This window comes from Camelus bactrianus, chromosome 2, assembly GCF_048773025.1.
Source record: "Camelus bactrianus isolate YW-2024 breed Bactrian camel chromosome 2, ASM4877302v1, whole genome shotgun sequence".
NCBI lineage: Eukaryota > Metazoa > Chordata > Mammalia > Artiodactyla > Camelidae > Camelus > Camelus bactrianus.
Window position 1 is genome coordinate 127,512,662 of NC_133540.1, and position 23,726 is coordinate 127,536,387.

The 23,726-nt window shown below is 43.0% G+C and overlaps 1 long non-coding RNA gene across 1 annotated transcript in view; it reads right to left on the reverse strand.

Annotated features, from left to right (window-relative positions):
- LOC141574635 (uncharacterized) overlaps positions 1-14,590 on the reverse strand; it is a 28,087-nt gene extending 13,497 nt beyond the window's left edge. The window contains exons 1-4 of the long non-coding RNA XR_012501530.1: positions 9,699-14,590; positions 6,354-6,480; positions 5,675-5,870; positions 2,071-3,472 (exon numbers count right to left, since the gene is read on the reverse strand). This is a non-coding gene — a long non-coding RNA (uncharacterized LOC141574635). The remainder of the gene's footprint in view (positions 1-2,070; positions 3,473-5,674; positions 5,871-6,353; positions 6,481-9,698) is intronic.
- Positions 14,591-23,726: the final 9,136 nt, after the last annotated feature.

Sequence of the window (23,726 nt, forward strand, 5' to 3'; positions counted from 1 at the left end):
GTGCAAAGAATAAATTACACAATGTAACTTTTAAAAAATAATGATAATCCATTTTGAGTTGATTTTTGTATATGGTGTAAGGGAATGTTCTAGCTTCATTGTTTTACATGCTGCTGTCCAGTTTTCCTAACACCATTTGCTGAAGAGACTGTCTTTATTCCAATGTATATTCTTGCCTCCTTTGTCAAAGATGAGTTGACCAAAAGTTTGTGGGTTCATTTCTGGGCTCTCTATTCTGTTCCATTGGTCTATTTGTCTGTTTTGGTACCAATACCATGCTGTCTTGATAAACATAAGACAAGATACAATAAATCTCCTACAGGAAAACATAGGCAAAACATTATCTGACATACATTTAAAAAATTTTCTCCTAGAAGAAATAAAAGCAAGAATAAACAAATGGGACCTAATGAAACTTACAAGCTTCTGCACAGCAAAGGAAACCAGAAATAAAACAAGAAGAAAACCTACGGAATGGGAGAAAATTTTTGCAAGTGAAACCGACAAAGGCTTGATCTCCAGAATATATAAGCAGCTCATACGACTCAATAAGAAAAAAAATAAACAACCCAATCCAAAAATGGGCAGAAGACCTAAACAAGCAATTCTCCAAGGAAGACATACAAATGATCAAAAAGCACATGAAAAAATGCTCCATATCACTAATTATCAGAGAAATGCAAATCAAAACTACAATGAGGTATCACCTCACACCAGTCAGAATGGCCGTCATTCAAAAATCCACAAATGACAAATGCTGGAGAGGCTGTGGAGAAAGGGGAACTCTCCTACACTGCTGGTGGGAATGCAGTTTGGTGCAGCCACTATGGAAAACAGTGTGGAGATTCCTCAAAAGACTAGGAATAGACTTAACCATATGACCCAGGAATCCCACTCCTGCGCTTGTATCCAGAAGGAAATCTACTTCAGGATGACACCTGCACCCCAATGTTCATAGCAGCACTATTTACAATAGCCAAAACATGGAAACAGCCTAAATGTCCATCAACAGGTGACTGGATAAAGAAGAGGTGGTATATTTATGCAATGGAATACTACTCAGCCATAAAAACTGACAACATAATGCCATTTGCAGCAACATAGATGCTCCTGGAGAATGTCATTCTAAGTAAAGTAAGCCAGAAAGAGAAAGAAAAATACCATATGAGATCGCTCATATGTGGAATCTGAAAAACAAAAACAAAAACAAACAAACAAACAAAAACAAAGCGTAAATAAAGGACAGAAATAGACTCACAGACAGAGAATATAGACTTGTGGTTACCAGGGGGGTGGAGGGTGGGAAGGGATAGACTGGGATTTCAAAATTGTAGAATAGACTACACTGTATAGCACAGGGAAATATACACAAAATGTTATGATAACTCACAGAGACAAAAATGTGACAATGAGTGTGTATATGTCCATGAATAACTGAAAAATTGTGCTGAACACTGGAATTTGACACAACATTGTAATATGATTATAAATCAATAAAAAATGTTAAAAAAAATAAAAAATAAAAAATTCTTCAGGGCATTTTATTAAAGGTATTAAAATACTTTAAAAAAATGATAATCAAGTGTATAACTAATGATAACCAGAGACTGCTACTTTTGTTTTTGCCCTTCACCATTTCTATGTATTTTAATGTGTTTGAAATAATGGCATATGTATTGCTTTTAAGCATAAAGAACTCAGACATGCTCATAGTTTCTAGATGAAAGGTAAAATAAAGAGAGGCTTAATGACAGATAATATCTGCCAGTGGGTGGTATAGTTCTTTCCAAAAACTCAGGCTCTTAATATAAATTTTAAAGTTGCAGAAAATCACTATTCAGTTTCTGTGGTATTGAAAATGGCCATATGTCACTCTCTGCAGCTCCACTTTTGTAGAGAAGAAATGGATTTTTTGTTGTTTTTTCTTAATCCTCTCAGAGGTGTTTTAAAAATTTCAGTGTTTTAGCAATAATTACCGAGTGCTTGAACAGAAAACTAAGAACTATTGTTTTAAATGGGCATCAGACATGGACGCAGAATTATGCTTATTCTCAAATTCACTGGTCTTACCGTGGTCCAGACCGTCGTGAAGCAGCTGACTTTATAGACCAGTGGAATGGCCTTTGAAGACTCGCAATGCCAGCTAGGTGCAACTCTTTGCAGGGCTTGGGCGAGGTTCAGCAGGAGCGTGTACATGGTCTGACTTAGTGCCCAGTATGTGGTGCTGTTTCTCCCATATCCAAGGTTCGGGGGTCGAGGAATCAAGGGGTGGAAACGGAAGTGGCCCCACTCATTATTACTCTTAGTGACTTACTAGCAAAATTTTTGCTTCCTATTCCTGCAACCTTAGCCCTGCTGGCCTAAACATCTTAGTTCCAGGGGGAGGAATGCTTCTACCAGGAGACACAAAACTGATTCCATGGAAATGGAAATTAAGATTGCCACTCAGCTGCTTTGGGCTCCTCATGACACTGAATCAACAGGCCAACAGTGAAAGAGAGTTACTGTGCTGGCCGGGATGATTGATCCTGACTACCAAGAGGAAATTAAATTACTGCTCCACGATGGAGGTAAGGAAGAATACGTCTGGAATACAGGAACTCTCTTAGGGTGTCTCTTAGTATTACCATGACCTGTGATAAAGGTCAATGACAAACTACAACAACTCAAATCAGGCAGAACTAATAATGGCACAGACTCTTGTGAAATGACAGGTTGGATCACCCCACCAGGCAAAGACCATGATTGGCTGAGGTGCTTGCTGAGGGCAAAGAGAACAAAGAATGGGTAGTGGAAGAAGATAATTATAAATGCTGTGACAACATGACAATCTACAGAAACTAGGACTGTAACTGTCGTAAGTATTTTCTCCTTATTTTGTTATGTACATGTTTTTATGTATATGTAGCCTATAAATAAGCTACCTGCTTTATATTTACATATAAATTTATTTTCTTTTGTATTTAAACAAAATATACAGTTTTAATTGTTTGCTTTTTCTTTTTTTTTCTCTTATTCTTATATCATGTAACATAAGGTGTATGACTCTGTATCATAGAAGTTAAGTATTGTTAATTTTACATCATGGTACTTAAGCTCCAGGATGTCAAGGAGAAGAGTAAACATCACTCAAGGACTTCACTTCTTTTTCTGGAGAAGAAATTAGTGCATTTTTGGTTGTAGTCAGGATAGTTGTTTTGTGCTAGGCAGAATTATGACCTTCTTACTGTCTTTATTAGGAAATTAAATACGGTTTAAGGAGATGCATATGGGTGCCAAGATGACAAAGGATGAATTTGTGGTGGTTAATGTTATGCATCAACTTGACTGGGTCATGGGGTGCCCAGATTAAACATTATCTCAGGGTTTATCTGTGATGGTGTTTCCACATGAGAGTGTGTTTGATGAGTAAACTGAATAAAGCCCACTGTCCTCCTCAGTGTGGGTGGGTACCATTCAATCTGTTGAGAGCCTGCATAGGAAAAAAGAGAGAGAGAGAGAGAAGAGGGGGGAATTAGCAATTTGCTTTCTCTGTTTGGCTCTCTGAACTGGGATGTGGGTCTTGTTTTGTCCTTGATTGAGACATAAACTATTAGACATTTAGTTTTCAGAACTACACCACAGGCATCCCTGGGTCTCCAGCTCACAGACAGCAGATTGTGGGACTTCTCAGCATCCATAACCATGTGAGACAACTCTTACAATAAATCATGTATTAAATTATATGTCATATATATATATATATATATATCCTGTTGGTTCTGTTTCTCAGCAGAACCCCATTACAGTGCACAGTATCTTTTTCCTCTTAAAAATGTACAGATGCAATTCTCCTAAAAGACCTTTGGCATTCAATACCCCAGAAGTTCTGAAACTGTCTCTCGCAACAATTTAATTTTCTATAATCCCAGTTATGTTCTTAACTGCTCCTTAATGCTCAGTGTAGTTCCACAGTGGAACTTTTAGGATTCCTAGAAATTCTTCCTCATATCATCCAGCTCCTTTTCCATGTCATTTTATTGTCTTTTCTTTATGACCTTTGTCCTATTTTTAAGAGGCTAACATTTCTTGCATCTCATCGAATGATGCCAAATAATCTCCTAAAAAAGGAAAATCCATTTCCTGCAGCAGATCTCTGTCAAGGGTCTGTTTTTCCTTTGAGTTTTCATGATTGTCTTTGATAGTCATTGTTCCAAGTTCCTGTGCTGTGATTGTTGTCATTGTTGGCGTGCACATTCTTCACGTTCTGTTAGGTTTTTTCATTTCTAAATAAAAGAAGGTACATCAAGCCCAGCGTTTCCCAGAAGAGCTCAACGATGAATGTTTCTTGACCCCACTTCCTTCTGGTCAGGTCCTCTTTTCCAAGGTAAAACGACACACCAGTTGAAAGGTCACTGCTCCAAGATAAGTTCCACATTCTAATAACAGGTTTTATGACCTGTGGCTCTAAGAGGCAGAAATGGAATTCTGCCCACATTCTTTCTGGATTTCTGACAACACAAACAGTTGCTGAATATGAAAATAATCATCCCCCCCCCCCCGCCACACACACACACACACACACATACTGCTACTAGGGTCTTCCCCCTTCTCCTCCCCACCAAAGGCACAGGAACCCACCCTGGGTGGCTGTGCATCACTGCCATTAACGTCCTCCTCCTCTCTTGTCCTCAGAGAATGGCCATCTCTGAGGTAGTAAGATAAATAATAAGAGAGGAGAGAGACCAGAACTTGCCTCATAAAATGGAAAGGCCACCCGGGATAAAGATGGCTGCGAAGAACAGACAGGAGGCAGCAAACCAGCCACCCATAGGAGGAGCCTAACACTCAGACATGTTTGAAATGGTCAGCACCTTTTGTAAAATATTAGTGCAATACTAAATCTAAATAAATAAGAGCATACAAATAAAACCTAGGTTTCCAGCTTCTGCTCAGCTATGGAAAGATTTGGCAAATTTGTCCCTGTGTTCTTGCAAGACAAAAATTGGTTTTCTTTACATAAAACATATCTTCTTCAGTTTTCCTCAGTCCTCTCCCTGGTCAGCCCACTCATTTTTGTTACCTTAGGAGTTTGAATTTTCAACCCCTGATAGAAAGTGAGTTTTCCAGTATGGATTAGTCTCCTAGAGCCATAACAAGTTACCACAAATTTAGAGGCTTAAAACAACAGGAATTTGTTCTTTCACAATTGTGAAGGTCAAAAGTCCAAATAAAGATGTTAGCAGGGCCATGCTGCCTCTGGAGGCTCCAGAGGAGAAAGCTTCATTGCTTCTTCTGGCTTTGGTGGCTTCTGGCATTCCTGGTTTGTGGCCACATCATCCCAATCTCTGCCTTAGTCTTCACGCGGCCAACTTCTCTCTGTGTGTCTCTGTGTGTCCTTTTCTGTCCCTTGTAAGAACACTCCAACTAGATTTAGAACCTACCTGAATCCAGATGATCTCATCTGGACCCTCATCTTAACTATATCTGCAGAGACTCTATTTCCAAATGAGGTCACATTCTGAAGTTTCAGGTAGATATTAATTTCCACCAAGGGATCGATTCAGGGATGCACAAAATGGGGGATACACAACAGAAGAAGGACAATGGTTGTGTCCACCTTTTTTCTATGGAATAATTCCCCAATAGCACACCCAAGCCCATGGAATGTGTTCTTCTCTCAAGTTCCACTGACCTTAAAGGTGGAAAAAAAAAAATTCTCCTGGCTCCAACCTTCAGTTGATTGTCAGCCCAAGTTTATGGCTGTGTTTTGAGTTTACATCTTCTTTTAAACCTTCGCAGGCATTTTATTGCACATTACAGAGAAGCTGTACCAGGAGCTGTTAGCAGATACCATTTTAAACCAGCAGTCAGTGAATCAACTTTACAAGCTGCAATTTAGAAAATAAGGAAAGGATGAAGTTTTCTCCCCCTCCAAGTACACTCCTCATTTCCTCCACACTCCCACCCCTCCCAATTCTTCTCCTCAAATGCACCAATCACGTGGGTGACTGTCAAGTAATACGGGAAGCCAGATATGGTAACTGTCATCTGAGGATAGAGCAAAAGACTAGATGAGACCGAATGAGACACTGCAATACAGCTGCTGAGATCTTTAAATCCTGAGCTCTGAAGCTTCCATTTGTTGATTAAATAATGAAAACAGGTTAGGAAAATGTTAGTAATCAGCTCCACACAATAGCTTTTGTTGCTGATTTGTATATTTAATGAAAAAAACTAATTACTTTATATTCATTATTTTATTATGGTTAATATGCCATAGCAAATGTGCAAGGATGAAAGCCTTTATGTACAAGAAAAGTGCTTTACTCCTCGGAAGACTAAAGAAAAAGAAACAGAAGGAAGAACCTTACACTTTCAAAAGCTGGCTCTGGAAACTGAGGTCTGGAGTGGCAAAAGGACTTTCCCCAAATCATCCAGCTAATTGGCAAAGAAATTGGAACCATATTTCAGGCCTCCTGCCTTTCAGGTTACTGTTCTCTGCAGAAATAATACAGTTAAATCACCTAAAGTTAAGAATATGTCATTTTCTATACTAATTCCATTCATTTTTCTATACTAATTCCATTCATTCATATATTACTTGCAGTTTTACAAAGGACGTTATGTCATTTGATTCCCATCAGAATCCGCTGGTATCAGAACAGTAAGTATTACTACTCTAGTCTGTAGGTAAGAGAATTTATATTTGAACGGAGGCTGAAGAGTAGATGTTCACCAGGTGGGTAAGAGAAGAAACAGCATTCCAACTGGAAGGGGGGAATTACATGGGCAAGAGACCTGGGTGTACAACAGGGCACAGCCTTTCAGGTCGCTTCCAAGAAGAGTGTGGTTTTGGAAAGAGATCCTCAGAAAGGTTCAGATCAGGTTATAAAGGCCTTTCTGTGCTAGGGTGAAGACTTTGAACTTAATTTGTCAGATAAGCAGGCTGGTGATGGTTTTTAAAACACAAGTGTGACATGATCAGAATTGTGTTTTAGAAAAATAGGTCTGTAGAGTAACACCTTCATATTGAAATAACGCCTACCTCCCTCCTACTTCACGTTCAGACAGGTGACAAAAAATAAGAATATAAAACAATAGTAAGGGAGAAATATTATGACAAAACGGAGAGAAATTCGATGCCCAAGCTAAAAGGAACAGCCACTATTCAGCCTCACCCAGCTGCTGATCCATGTGGACCAGTGAGGTAAGATTGTTCAAATTTTCAAAAGAAACTGGAAATGTAGACATTTTTTTTTGTATTATTGAAGTACAGTCAGTTACAATGTGTCAAGTTCTGGTGTGGATTTTTATGTAAAATCATCTGATTTTTCAATTTTGATATCTTCCGTAAAGCATCTTAGACAAAAGAGAACAGTGAAATGCACTGGGGGGCTGCTTTTGCCCAGCAAGCCATCATTTTGTCGCTTGATCTGTGTACAGTTTGGGAGAATGGTTTAGAATCCATTTCGAAAGTATAAACCTAAGGCAGGGCCAGTGAGGAATGAAAAGAAGAGGAATGGCTAACCATCAAAATACAGAACCTGGAAGAAAGCCACCAGGGGGCAGATGAAGCAATGTGACCAGGTATTGTGGAGTCTGGTCTGTGATTTTAGTCCTTGGTGGCATTGCTGTGATTGCAGACAGAGGTTTTTGTTGTTGTTGTCATTGTTGTTGTTAACATAGAAAGGAGTAGCAAAGAATGGTTCTGAAAAACAAGCCTCCAGTACCATCCAAAATTGACTTCCCCTGAGCCCTCCAAGTTCAAAATGGTGCACGGCGGCTCCAGTTTGGATTCAGAGCCAAGCTGATAAGGAAGACAAGTGTTCTCTCTGTTTCTTTGCTTCAGCCTCTGAGGTATTCAGTTAATGTTCTCTGCCATAAAAAAAGAAATGGTTGGTCTCCTTTCCCTAACTACTCTGTCTCTCTGATTTAAGTACTTTTCACCTGTGAACGTCCTTGGTTACTTCTGAACTATATTCTGTCCTATAAAAGGCACTAAATTAAAGACTGCTTTGGCTCTATGTTTTGGCGAAGTGATTTTTGAAAAGTGCTGTAAGATCACTCCTCCCTTCAGAAAGCCAGTGAAGTTCACCTTAAATGTCACCTTCTTTCTTGCCCTAAAAACCCACCCCTTTAAGCTCAGCTCAGGTGACTTCTCCCCCACAAAAACTTTTCTCATCACACCAGCACCACCTTGCAATCCCAGATTGAGTCAGTGCACCTAGACTGTGTAAATCATTATCATCTGCCACCGTCTAATTCATTTCCACTCTTGAAAAACCGTATACCATTTTCCATGCAGCAGCCAGAGCAGTCTTCTTAAAATATAAGTCAGATAATATCACTACCCAACTTAATTCCCTACTGGCTCTCCTTTGCAGTTAGAATAAAATGTAAACTCATTAAAATGATTTGCAAAACCCTGGATTATCATCCTATCTACATCTTCTGCCACTTTTCTCTTTTTCTGATTACATTCCAATCACATTGGCCTTCAAGGGACTCTTGGATATCACCACAGGGCCTTTGCACTGCTGTTTCTCTACTTAAATGCTTTCCCCAGGCTTTCTGCATGGCTGCATCTTTTTCATTCTTCTGTAGGTTAAATGTCATCTCCCCAGAGACATCCATCCCTGATCATCTAAGTATTCACTTTCCCAAGTTATTCTCTCTCAGCATCTGGATTACCAGCTTCATAGTTGGGGCAGCTATAATAATCACCTTGCAGACCTCCAAATGCTGGAGTGCAGTTGTCTAAGGACCTCAGTGGTTGCTTTCTGAAATCTACTCACACACATGCTCTAGGCTGCACTTCCCATAGGCTGCTCCTGGCCAGTGGCTGAGCAGGGCAGGCAGGGACACTAAGGCAGTCTTTTCCTGCGAGAAATAGGACTCCTCTGACTAGTGACTGTGGCTGAAACTCCCATCAGTTTGCTGAAACCTTCTTAGACTCCATGGCAGTCTGAGACTTTTCCTAACTAACCTTTTTCCCTCCCTCTGTCCCTCCCTCCCTCCCTTCCTTCCTTCCTTCCTTATTGACTTTCTCCAATAAAATGCTATCTCCTTGAAGGAAAGGCTCTTGTTGGGCTCTCTTACAACCATGTCTGCAGCACTAGTGCCATCCTGGCATAGAATAGGTGCTGTTCAAAATTTGTCCCATTTTGTACATGTCTATCAACACATGAATGCATCGTGTTGAAATGTGCCCACCTCATCTCTTACTAGATGTAGAATTTCTTGAGACTATTCTGTTGACTGGGGTTTGTTCTCAGCAAATATCCCAGAACCTGAGGCACAGGGGCAGCTCAATCAATGTTTGTTAAATTGATTTACTGTTTTCTCCTTTCTCCCTCACTCTTTCCTACCCAGTGCTCCCCATACACTGCAGGCAACACACGGTGAATCTCTGTCTCCCACAATGCAGTCTCCTTTACCGCAAGCAGCTCCTCCTGCTGTGACCTGCATCTCTGTGAACGTCCTCACCATTCCCCCAGGTCTCCCTGATTCCTCCTTCTTCATTGCTGCCCTTCCATCTCCCCTCAGCATTTCAGGCTATCCAAACATTCACTAGGTCCCACTCTTTCACCCCCTAAGTAATTTCTCATTTAATGAACTTTTCTCCATCTCTCCCACCACTATCTGGGTCTAGGTGGCCATCATCTCTTCCCTTGACTAAAGCGTCAGGGAACTGTCTCCTTCTAATGCACTCTCACCTTCGTTATGCTAATTTTGCTGATGTCACTTCTTCCAAGAAGTCTTCAGTAGACAGGTTCAGTCTAGAAAAGATTCCTATAGGAGCCCCACTACTCCATCGCAGTACTTGTCCTAGTCAAATTGGTCTGCTATAACAAAGAAAATCATAAAGTGGGTTGCTTAAGCAACGAATATTTATTTCTCACAGATTTGGAGACTGGAAAGTCTAAGATCAAGGTACAGGCAGATTCGGTGTCTGGTGAGGGTCCTTTTCCTGGTTCATGAATGAAAAATATTGCTAGCCATATCAGTAAGTAAAGAAAGCTGTGGCCATCAAGTCATCAGCTGCTACCTCCACCCACCCTCACCCCACCGACATTGAGCAGAGGGAACTCAGGATGCAGTCAAGCAAGCGGTACAGCCTCTGCAGCCATCCCCAACCATGCACCCTGAGGGAACCCTGGATGTGGAAGAAAAGGATACTGACCCTGGACAGCTAGGTGCACATCAAAGAAAGGATTTCAGTGAGCCCAGTCCTTTGCATCTTCCCACACAAAGAAAAGCACTAAATTCTTTGACTTCAGATATCTGGTTTTATTTAATTAACAGTAATCTTTTGATGTTCTGGCTACCTAATCTTTGTTACAAAAATCCCTCTATGTCCTGGCTTCTACCTTGCCACTTTGGAACAGTCTCTTAGAGCAATCTGGGAGGCTGTGTCCCGGGCTTGAGTCCTCAGGAAGTCCACCAAATAAAACATAACTCTCAGCCTCTTGGTTGTGCATTTTATTTCACCCCACAGATTCATAAACAGTGTTTTGACAGGTTCATTAATGGTGTTTTCTCACTGTGTCCCCATTTGGTAGAGAGAGAGGAAGAGAGCTCTCTGGGGTCTCTTTATAAGGACATTAATTCCATTCATGAGCGCTCCACCCTCATGACCTAATTACCTCCTAAAGACCCCACTTCCTAATACCATCACATGGGGGTTAGGATCTCAACATATTAATTTGGGAGAGGACACAAAGATTCGGCCCATAAGAGTGCTTATTACGTGGGCTTGTTTAATTATCTGTGCCCTAACTAAAGTATGTGATCTTTGTTTCTAAAACAAATATATGACCAGGTCATCCCCCTTCTTCAAGTCCTTGAATGAGTCCCTCATTGCCTCCAGATGTGGGTATGCCCCACTACCTCTCTAGCCTCATCTCGTCATGCTCCCCCAAAGCCCTCATCATTCCCAGTTATAAGCAGAGCCTCAGCCACGTGGAACTGGCCCACAAATCTTTGTGTGTGTTGCTTTTTTGCCTGGACTACCTTTCCTCATCTTCATTCTGGTCCGTTGGTCTCCATCCTCCAATACCCATCTTGAGTATTCGCTTTTCTGTGAAGTCTTTGGGATCTCTCTCTCTCCCCTAGGTGGGTTTGACCATGTCTTCAACCATGACATCATTTATTTGTACATATTTCTATGACTTATTTCACAGCATCTCTTGTGTTATAATTCTAATTTTGTGTCTGTTCTGGACTACAAGCTTTTCAAGGGTAGTGACAAGGTCTTATTCAGCTTTCTTTTCCCAGTGCCTGCTACATATACAGAAGGCATTTAATACACATTTGTTGAATGAACAATGAAAGACCACACATTCTTCAGGGTTCTACAATAGTTACCTCTCCTGCGAACTACAGTAGATTAGATTGCCATATTTTCTGAGCTTTGCACATGCAGAGCCATATGAACTTTCTTAGTAGGTTCTAAGAATCTACAGAGCAGGGACAAAGCCTTGCAGTCTCTTTCTCTCTACCTCCACACTTTGCACATAGAACTCAATACACTTTTGCTGATTGATTGTTATTGCTCAATCTACTATTCCTTTTGATTCAGCAACTTACTGAAAAAATTTTAAAAGAAAGCCTTCTCAGAAATCAAACAACAAAAATCACAAAATGTTCTTCTCCAAAAATAACATGTTTCCAAAACACTCAGGGCAGAAGCTGTGTGTTTTCTCCCCTCCCATTAATGAGAGAAAGATGCGACTTCCTCCTTTTTCATTTTGTCTGCGTCATGTCTGTGCTGCCTGGAGATTTGTGGCTGTTGTTTCAAGAAAGATCAAATGACAACGGGAGATGGATAGTCTCCTTGATTAAGAAGTGGCATCGGATACATCGGCTTCCTCAGCTTCAAGGAGGAGAGGGTTATTTCACAGCTAATGCCTCCTTCAAAGGCATGAATCCCTGGGAGCAGCTGAGGCTGGCCATCCCCCATCCAGATGTGCTCATACAGGACCTCTGATGCACTGACACATACAGCAGAATCACAAGGGCTTAGAATGTACCATTGGTTGACTCAAGATCACCCTTTGAGAGACCATTAAAGAATTCATATGACTCAGACCAACCTGTATTCAAATCTAGCTCTGACAGTTACTAGGTCTGTGACCCTGGGCAAGTTATTTAGCCTTGCTAAGCTTCGGTTTTATCATGTGGAGAATGGGGGTGATAATAACCTATGAGGGGGGGATTGCGGGTGTGTTTGAATGAGATAACACAAGGTATTTAGCATTGCCTGTTCCTAAGTGCTCATTATGGCATCCATTATCATTAAGTACAGAAGTGTGTCTATCATAATAGTTACCAGTTGTTGAACACTTACTATGTGCTATATATTATACTAGCCTGTTTTTATTTTTTTAACTTATAAATCTCATGAGCTTTTTAAGCCAGTATTATCCTCATTTTATAGTTAGAGAAACTAAGTTTCCAGGAGGCGAAGTAACTTACTCAATATCACCCAACTGTTAAGGTGGCTTTTTTAGCAAAATGGGTTGCCCTCTTTTCTATTGTCCCATGCCTCTCTTTTCTACCCTAAAAGGTGGGAGGTCTGCTCAGGACCTTGAATCCCATCCAGAGGATTTGTGACACAGGGGCAGGGTGGCCCAATGAATTCCCATTAATACTACTAATTTAGGTTTAACCCCACATTTCTCCTACACTGGACCCACCTTTGAGTTTCAATGGCCCCTTTAATCACTTTAGTTCAAGAACATGGTCCTCAGCTCTTCCTACTCCAATGGAGGAAGAAGAACAGAGCAGAAAATCCCCGCAAACCATCACCACCCACCTAGAGGAGAACTGGCCTCAGCTGTCCTCCCCACACTCCTTTTCCCACGGACAGCATCCTGCCCACAGCCTTCCAGGGGTAAAAAGCTGCCTGCCAGCCAGGAAAGGCCATAGGACATGTCTTGTCCTCACTGGACTCACAAATAAAGAGTGAACTGCTAGCCCCTGCTTGCCTCAACAAAACCTAAGCCTTCCTTCTTTCTTCCTACTAAATATTCCCATCCACCTAGCCTTGCGGCTTTGTGTGTTTGTCTTTCAATCCTTAATCCATCAGAGCATCTTCTTCATTGGGCAGTAAATGTAGGAGAAGGAAGCAGACCTTGAGCTCCCTCTAGAGGTTTTGATGTGACCAACACACAGGGCCAAACTGACAACCCCAACAACCTCTTCCCAGTGAGCAGATGTGGAGACAACTGCCCTCTCCGATGAGAAGTCGGGTGACTTCAGCCCCTGGAGCCTCCTGCACCCCAGCAGAGAAAGAGGGGAAGCAACAGATGGACCAGCTAGCCCCCAGGTCTAAGCTCTGAACCCCTACCAGCCTCCAGGGACAGGAAAGGGGAGAGAGAGGTGCCTTCTCCTGGCATGAAACACTGACCAGTGAGAGGCACCCAAGGTAACAGCTGGCCCAGGGCCAACCCCTGGACGTGGACAGAGGCTGCTTGACTCAGATAAACAAAAAGCAAACAAACAAACAAACAAAGAGCCAGACACAGAATAAAGCAAGCTGGTGTCTGGAGAATCACTGGCAGCATTTCCTGCCCCTGTACCCAGACCATGCATGGGAAACATTCGGTGCTTGGTACATTCATTTTGGAATAAAGCTGAATGAGTACACACCTAACGGCTGCCTAGGGTCTGCCAAACTAGGGGCTACTTGTTGTGGTAGAATCGTACCCCCCGAGAGAGGTATATTCCATCCTTGACCCCTAGTACCTGTGAATGTGACCTCATGTGGAAGTAGGGTCTTCGCAGATGTGATCAAGTTAACAGGAGGTCCTCCTGCATTAAGGCGGGGCTTAGCTCAATGACAGGTGTCCTTACCAGAAGAAGAAAATTGAGACACAAATACACAGACTCACATGGGAGAACACGAGGTGACTACAGAGGCAAAGACTGGAGTGATGTCTAAAAGCCAAGCTATGCCAAGAATGTCTGGCTGCCACCAGAAGGTGGGAGAATGGCAAAGGAGGAACCTTCCCTAGAGTCTTAGGAGGGAGCCTAGCCCTGCAGGCACCTTGATGGCAGACTTCTAGCTTCCGCTACCATGATAAAATAAATTTCTTTTAAGTTATTCAGTTTACGGTAATTGGACACGGCAGCCCTGGCAAATTAATACAGCACTTCACTCTTTTTCCAGGACAGTGAAATAAAGCTTCCAGGGCACCCACAGAGAAGACTTCATACCCCTTTTTTTTCCCTAAAGAGCCAGACAACACCCAGTTATCATTTGCCCTGCTCCCAGATCTCTGCCTGAAGATAAGACTTTTCAATCAGGCAATGGTTCTGGCCTCAGAATTCAAGGGCACACCATGCAGGGTTGCTGGTGACATCAGCTATGCTCTGCAGGCTCCACGGGGCTTCTGCTCCAAAAAGCAGGTGAGAGGGGAGAAAGCAGAAGGTACAGACACACTTCAGTTCCCTTGTGGGGACACTGAGCAGCAGTTTTTTCCCTACCATTTTTGTAAAAGTATATTTCGAAAAAGCAGGCATATTTCCCAACAATACAGGTCACTTCAGACGTTGCGCAGCCTCCTGCCTAGTTGCAGAAATGGCTCATCCTGTGCTTGAGGACCATAAACAATCATCATGGTCTGTTAATCTCATCTGTTTCCCAGGAGAAGGGAAAATCATCACAAGGCAGTGACAACACGCCCCCAAAAGGATTATCCTCAGAGCCCTCCCTACAAAGGACCCTAAAGCTTCAAGAGAGAGGAACAGCCCCTCTGTGTCTTTAAATCCATGCTGTCCAGCACCAGGCCAGGCATCTTGCAGGTTCTCTGAGGAAGTCTGGGGACGGGAAGGATGGAGATGGAAAGGGTCCTCCCAATTCGCAGGATCTGAAACCTCAAAAGTCTCCTGTTTCATGTTCTTCCTACCAAAGTCTGTTAATGCCTGAGAACCTTTCGTCCGAATTTTCTTTATCAGTTAACACTAATTCAGGATAAAATCTTCTATTCATTCAATGATGTGGCTTCCATCAAGTCAGCTGTGTGGCCCAAGACCACATATCTGAAAAATTCTTCCCGTTTAAGGGGACAAAGTAAGATGAACACAGAGCATTGTTCAAACCCACTTGCCTTCGGGAAAGCTGCTGCTAATCAGCCTGACTCCTTGCAGCCTCCTCTGTCAGCATTGACCTTGGATCTCTGGATTTGCTGACTCTCTAGACTGCCTGATGTGTTTTCTTCCAACAGGGCTCCAATGGAGGACGCGCTCATTTAGCCCAAGTGCCCAAACTCCCTCTGATCAGCTCTCTCAGCCCTCAACCTGCTGAGCAGGAGATCTGCTGCACGGGAGGGCCGCCCCGCCCCCCATCCTGAGGCTCGAAATTGAAACCTTCGCTTTGACTTAAGAGGGAAGGAGGCCCAAGGGCAGCTCTCTCTAACCTATGGGTTCTCCAAAGGTCCTCCTTGGATGGAGTCTCTGACTAGCCATGCAAGCAGTGAAGCTCAGGGAACTGTTCAAAAACTGTCTCTTTTCATGCATCATTTAGATTTTCAAGGGAATATGAGCCTTGAGGAGACCAGACTGGGCCAGGCTCAAGAGAAATGTTTTATGTTATCTTGGCTAAATTTGGCGATGGTTAGAAGATAATCAGAGTAAAAAAAAGAAAAAAGAGGAAAAATTGGGTGGGCATGTAGGAATAGCTGTTTTTGCAAATCAGCCTGGGAAAAGAGCTAAGAACTGCATTTTTAGCTACCGGGGAAAGGGAAGTTTAAATACAAGTAGGGAGAGGGGTAAGCGGTAGCAGGTCCAAATATCCTGAATTGCTCTTATGGAAAGTTAATCAAGATCTACACACACACACGCACACAAACACATTTCCTAGCTTGAGCATCCAGGCTATTCAGATCTCTGGGTTCCAGAAGATGGGAGTCAGTCTAATAACATGGGAAGAAGGCATCCCTGAAGGAGGAACACAGCTGGAGCACATGCAGGTGGAACTGGTGGAGGCAGTTTGTGAGGGCAAGTGAGAGGGTCACCAGAATTCGGCAGCAGTGTCCATCATCCTGTTCCCACGATGATCACATCACAGTCCCAGGAGGATCCTGGAGGAGGCCGTACCTGAACCTAATGCAATTCACCTGCAAAATGAGTTGATAATGACAGTTTTCCTGTCTACCGAGAGGCACTTGGCTGGATTACATAAGACAGTGGTTGTTAAGGAGCTTTGAAAAGCACCAATTCCTAACAGGTAAAAAGGTTATAAAATTCTTATGACAAATTCCCCCTCGCCTACTGATGGCAAAAAGCTTGCTTATGGGAGGAAATGGGACGTTACAAATCTGAGGTGTGGGCTGGGAGGACCAAGGTTCTTGCAGAGCGAACCACCTCACAGTCAGGTGATCTTGTTATACAATTTCAAACTGGACTTGGTGACATTGGTGGAATCTCCCTCAAGCCTTGGGGGTGTGAACAGGAAGACTGCCCCTGCACGGTGAAAGCTCAGTCACAGCGGGGTCAGGTGACAAGCCATCGATGGGGAACCAGGAGAAGCAGACTGTGGTACCAGGCACGGCAAAGCATGGGCCTGTGGCGACTGTCACTGTGCCTGTTTGCTCCCTTGTGAGGTAAAAGTGTCATCTCTGAGTTGCTTCCATTTGTCGCACTCTGTGTGTGCCTGCAGATGGGCACGTGTTGTGATGCTATCGGAAAAGCAGGGCCTAACTGGCATTAGACCCTGGATTTTGCTTTCTTCTTTCCCAGCAGCAACACATTTTCATGAAATTCTTAGTGTGTTGTCTTCTGTTTTTGAGTTTACAAGAGCAGGCTCGAGCCAGATGGAGAGCAAGTCTGCAAGCATGCCTTCACCCAAGTGCCCATGCATGCACTGAACACACATTAACTGATTATCCCTCTGACCATCAGTGTGGGCTGTGCAACCTTGGCTAAGTCACTTACCCTCTCTGGGCCTCAGTTTCTTTATTTGTAAAACAAAGTTGGTGACTGCACCTACCTACATGATGGGACAAGAATTCAATAAGATATTCCATGTAAATCACTTAGTAAATTGTCTGAATTTTTTAAAGGGTTATCTTGGAAAGAAATAGTATCACAATTATTATCACTGCTATTAAAACTCTTACAGTGTTTTACTCTTCCCCCATCAATACATATCCCACCAAACTAATTTCTTGGGTATTTATTTGTCAGAATCCCCCACTAAATGGAGAGCTGCATGAAGGCAAAGGCTGAGCCTGTCTCATTCATCACTCCACTCTCAGTTCTTTGCTGAGTGCCTGACTTACAGCTGGTGCTTGGTACCCGTCCTGGTGTGTCAAAGAAGGGTTTGAAGCAGTGGCTCGCAACCCTGACTGCCCATCAGAGTCACCTAGATAGCTTTAAAAATCTTGACCCATCTCCAGAAATTCTGATTTAACTGATCAAGATTGGAAGTCCTGCATGAATAGCTTTTAAAAGCTCCCAGGGACCCTCTTAGGCAGCTTGAGTTGAGATCACTTCAGAGTCTCAAAGATCAGCCAGATTAATGATTTCCAAACTTTTTATTTAATTTTACAGTAAATTTTTTTCCCCCACAACAAAATCTTAGGTTGAAAACTACTGCATAGAAGAGAATGCAGCCGTGTCCCTGGTGGAGTTGGGGAAGGCGGGTCCTGAGGCTCACCCTCCAGTCACGTGGCTCCAAGGTGGTTCACAAAGCCAGCAAGCCCCTAGGGACACAGCTTGCTGAGATTAGAAGCGTCCTGCCCTGAATGCTAAGCAATGCCTTCCACCACCCAGCTCTGCCCTGCCCGCTGGGCTGCTGTGCGTGGAACATAATGCAATCGTCACCCTGAAACTTGGCCCAAGACAAACCGCAATTGTTTTCCTCTTGTAGCCAAATTCAGGCACTCTCAGCCCTCCGTGAAATCACTTGCAGGCCTTGCAGCACAGGAGACAGAAAATAACATGCCGCCTGAAATATATAAATAATTCAAGGCTGAGTTTATTCATGATGCTGTGCTTTCTCCAGGCAGTGGTTTGTATAATCTCTCTTACACTGCCAGTCGGGCCGCCTCCGCAGCATTTATTACTGCAGACAGCCCGCTAGGAGCTGTTTTGATTTATGCATCTACATTCTATTATGGAGGTAAGTTTACAGCACACTGCGGTTCCTGCGGCTGTCATCGCAGGAAGAGGAGGGGATAAAAGACAGCGGAGGAAAGACTTGGGAACAGTCAGTCTGCCGGGCTAAGGAGAGCAAGAGACATGAACCTCTGTACTTTCATGAAATATTCAATTCCTTCTCTGGTAAACATACAGACACATGCATACACACACTCACACTCACAGGCCTGCAAGAGACAATGTTTATCGAACATCCACTAAGTGCCAGTTTGCTCTTCCAGGTGATGGGGATGCAGAGGTGAATTAACTAAACAGAACCCCTGCTGTCGTAGCACATATTCTTATTTCTGCCAGCGTGCTCCTGGTGAAGTGATTCTACCCTCCCACCAGTGTGATTCTCCCCGGCAGCATTTAGCACGGGGTTGACACAAAGCAGATACTCCGTATCTGCTGAATGATGAGTGAATCCAAGGAGAGGAATAAAATGCATGTATCTTGCAAGGTCACTTCTCAGTTACCTCTCTTCATCCTCATGCTGCACAGGAAAAACTACACAAAACTTCATACAATCATAAGCATTTTTTGCTCATGTCTCCAGAATGTGGAGCTGGCTGGCACTCTCTGGAGTCATCAAACCCCCACTCCTGGGCTCTGTGTGTGCCTGGAGCCACTGACACATTAACCCCCTCTTCCCACTGCAGGGCCCTCTGCATACCTGCATTTCTGCAGGATGAAAAACATCTTCTCTTGATGTGTGTTTACACTAACAAAACTCATAGCCCCAAGGGATAGCCCATCTCACAGTAACCTAGGGGGACGGACAGGTGTCACGTCCTGCCCTTATCAGAATTGTAAATCCTATAATTCAGAGCAGTCCCCGACAGATCTTACAGCCAATCAGGTGCATGTGCACGAACTGATCCTGCAGCCCCCTACTCCTTGTGTGCACAGCCCCCTCTGCCCAATAAAAGACCCTGCATGCCCATCCCCGGCGTTCACACAGGCACCTCTCACCTGTGTGGCTTGCTATTGTCTATAGCAGTGTCCCTATTAACTTTCCTAAACTCTTCTCCATCTCTGGTAATTGTTTACCAACCCTCATGTCACCATCACCCTGTGTGTGACCACAACATAGGATGTGAGGCTGGATGGCTCTGTTCATCTTTGCTTGGCTCATTCAAACAGTTTGGAGATGGCTGGCTGTCCTCTAACCAGGTCAGCCTCTTCTAGGACAAAAGACGTGATTCGGCTCTGCTCTACGTGTATCTCTTTGTCCAGTAACCTACAGCATGTGCTCTGCCATGGCGGGAAGAACAGAGGGTAAACAGAAACTCACAGGCCTCTTGAGGTCTAAGCTTACAACTGGAGAACTATTACTTCCAACTTATTTCTGTTGGCAAAAACAAGTCACAAGGCCAGCACAAATTCAAGGTGTAAAAGATTCCATCTTTAGTGAGAGAATCTGCAAAATCACATAGTAAAGGACAAAGCTAAAGGAGTGAAGAATTGAAGCTACCACTGCAATTTGCCACGGGCACCCTGCAAATTAGCAAAAAGCTACGTCTGGAACCAGCCTCCTAAGAAAAGTCGACTGTCCTTTCTGGCATTGCCGAGGTAAATTCCAGCCTAGGCCCTGAACAAGGCTCCCTGGTAAGTTTAGGAAGAAAGTATGCGTGTGCCTGAAACCGTCCAGTGTGTCCTGAGTGTCCTCCCACCTTTGTCACTGATCTCTTTACCTGAGAATTCAGTGGGCGCGGTTTGCATTGGGAGGAAAGAGAATCCTCAGTAGGAGTGCTTACCACCTTAGAGAAAAAGGTGCAAGAGGGCAGGCTATGCCCCAACACAGGGACGAGTGGAGATTGAAACCCTGCCTTTAATGCACAGTGACCTCACCCACTAGTAAACATGTCCCAGCGAGTGGTAAGCTTATACCAATCACACTGGCCATTCCTCTCCCCTGGGGCAGAGCGATTGAGAGATTAGGCAGGGGGCCTCCTTAGTGTTCCTCAAGAAGGAAAACGGACCGAAGTCTCCTAATCTTTCAAAAGATATTGCAATATAAAGAAATGGACAGCAGCATGCCTTCTCTCCACAAAGCCGAGAAGAGGGAGGCGAACTCTGAGGACTAGTCAAAAAACAAACAAACAAACAAACAAAACAGCAGGGAGTGTGAGACCACAGGCAGAGAGGAGCAAGAAAGACTGAGGGACAGCTCGTTCACTGCCGCCTTTGCCTCTTGGGAAGCTGGCCTGTCTCTTAGCGCAGCTGTGGTGGGTGAGGCAGAGTTGGGTCCACAAGAGAATACAGAGGCATCATCAGAGAAGCAGATGCTAAATGGTTCTTAGAACGAGGCAGGAGCTGAGATGTGAGCCAAGTGGGAGGCAGGGAACCAGAAAAAGGAGGGAGACCACCAGAGAGGACAAAAGGGAGGCGGCGGGACCTCACTCTGGATGCGGCCTCCTTCCCGTGCAGGTGGACTGAGACCTCCCCCGGAGGGCTCAAGCTAGGGTGGGATGGACGGTGTCCAAACGAGGCTTAATGACCTCCTTGCTTTGGCTTCTTTGTTCTAGAAAGGCATGTACAGCTGCCTCAGTATGCTCAGGAAAGGGTCTCCTTTTGTTGTGGCAGGTGCTGCAGGAATTCAGAGCAGCTGATGTTTTATCACATCATGAGCCTGCAGGGAGCCCTGGGAGGTCGGAAAGCCCAGGTCGGTGCCCCTCACATCTGGTTCATCAGTTGAACAGTGCTCCAGATCAGAAATACCTTAGAAAGCATGTTTATGGTTTCAAGGGTGGTATAATTTCATTGGAGAAAATGGGAAGCACGGCAGTAAAGCATACAGGAAAGAAAAAAAATCAAACAGACAAAACAATAATCTCTAATCTTACCTTCACCCCTTGGGAGCTGCTGTCAACATTTCAGCAGAGAACCTACTGCTCTCTTACTCACTTTCTCTTCAACTCTCACCTGTTGGGTACAGGTGTCTGTGTGAGTCTGTATGTGTGTTGTAAATATACAACATGTAGGTGGGATTTTTCCTGTTACTTCAGAATTAGCACAAAAGAATGTGAACAAAGAGACCTTAAGTGCTACACAGTCTAAATAGAGCCAAGCACCCCTCTCAAGCTTTACCAAGAAGTGGCCAAACTGGCTCTGCTGCCATCAGCCATTACCCAGCACATTTGCACCTCCCTTCCCACCTACCAAAGACTGAGGAGAGGAGAAAGGGGCAGCATGTCTGTTGAGCGGAAATGCTGGGCTGTAGCATATTCAACAGCTAAACAGGGTGTTGATGAGACATAGAAGGGGCTTTCCAGGGAAATAACTCATAAATGTTGAGAACACTTCCATGAAAGGAATCCTAACACCACATTCCTTGGTTGGACACCTCATGAGACAGCAGCTTTATTGATTTGCTCTGTTCCTGCCAAACCAGGAAAACAGAACATTAGTAACAGAGCAGGGCAGAGAGAGGACATCCATGGAGTAGCCATGGAATTGTCACAGCAAAGACTCATCAACTTTCTGAAGGTCAAGTGGCTACTGGAAGAGATAGCCTTGACCCATCTTTCCAGCTCTCCACATGCAAAAGAGTGGGTTGCCAAGGAAGAGGACCCGAGAAGCAGCAGGCTGAGGGTGACATTCCAAGGGAATAGCTAAGGGAAAGTTGGAAGTTGTCAACTGGAGTTAGATCCTCAGCAATTGGGAGGCCCCTGAAGAGCAACCTGAGAAAATTGACAATGTACCGACCAGGAGAGAGCCATGAAAGGGGGAATCCACCATGGAGTGTGAACCAAAGAAACGATGATAACTAAGAGTGAACTGCAACAGCAGCCAGCTCAATAAGCAATGCTTGTCCTTGCCCTCTTTCTCCTCCACTCCCCGACACACCAGCCGCCCATTGCCTACATGAAGGAGCAAAGAGGACTGTTCCCAGAGAAAGAAAGGAGGAGAAAGTAAAGAGCAGGCTAATAGCAATCAGACAAGAAAAAGAAATAAAAGAAATCCAAATTGAACAGGAAAAAGTAAAACTGTCAGTGATTGCAGATAACGTGATACTCTATATAGAAAACCTAAAGACCCCACCAAAAAAAAAAAAAATTAGAATAAATGAATTCAGTAAAGTTGCAGGATACAAAATTAATCTTTTGCATTTCTACACACTAATAACTATCAGAAAGATAAATTGAAAAAACAGTATCCTTTATAATTGCCTCAAAAAGAATAGAATACCCAGGAATAAAGCTAACCAAGAAGATGAAAGACTTGAACTCTGAAAACTATAAGATGTTGATGAAACAAACTGAAGATGACACAGATGGAAAGATACTGTCCTCGTGGATTGGAAGAATTAATAGTTGAAATGTCCATACTACCCAAGGCAATCTACAGATTCAACACAATTTCTATCAAAATTCCAATGGCACTTTTCACAAACTAAAGAAAGTAATCCTACAATTTGTATGGAGCCACAAAAGAGCCCAAATAGCTGAAGCAATGTTGAAAAAAACAAACAAAAAAAAAAAAACAAAGAACAAAGCTGGAGGTAACACAATTCCTGATTTCAAACATTACTACAAAGCTGCAGTAATCAAAACAGGATGGTATTGGTACAAAAATAGATATATGGATCAGTGGAACAGAATAAAGAGCCCAGACATAAACCAACAGACTTTGGGTCAATAATATTGGCAAGAACATACAATGGAGTGAAAATAGTCTCTTCAGCAAATAGAACTGGGAAGACTGGACAGCTACATACGAAAGAATGAAACTGGACTGCTTTCTCATACCATATCAAAAATAAACTCAAAGTGGATTAAGGACTTAAATGTACGATCTGAAACCATAAAGCTTCTAGGAAAAAATATAGGCAATATGCTTTTTGATATTGGTCTTAGCAATATTTTTTGGATGTCTCCTCAGACAAGGGCAGCAAATGCAAAAATAAATAAATGGGACTGTATCAAACTAAAAGGCTTTTGCTCAGTGAAGGAAACCATTAGCAAAATGAAAAGAAAGTCCACTGAATGGGAGAAGATATTTGCAAATGACGTAAGCAATAAGGTGTTAATATCCAAAGTTACATAAAGAACTCATAAACTCAATAGCAAAAAACAAAGAGACAAATAATCTGATTTTAAAATGGGCAGACAATGAATGTATGTATGTTCAGATATAACTGAAAAATTGTGCTCTACACTGGAATTTGACACAACATTGTAAAATGACTATAACTCAATAAAAAAAAGTTTAAAAAAAATAAAAAATAAATGAATAGTGAAAAATAAAATAAAATAAAATAATAGGCAGAGGATCTGAATAGGCATTTTTCCAAAGATGACATATAGATGGACAACAGACACAAAAAGATGCTCAATATCACTTACCATCAAGGAAATATCAAAACTACAATTATCACCTCACACCTGTCAGAATGGCTATTATCAAAAAGACAAGAAATGACAAGTGTTGACAAGGATGTGGAGAAAAGGGAACCCTCGTGCACTGTTACTGGGATTGTCAGTTGATGCAGCCATTATGGAAAACAGTATCGAACTTCCTAAAAAAATTAGAAATAGAGCTACATGAAGATGCATGACTATTCTCAAAGGATTTTTTCCTAAGCCTACATATAG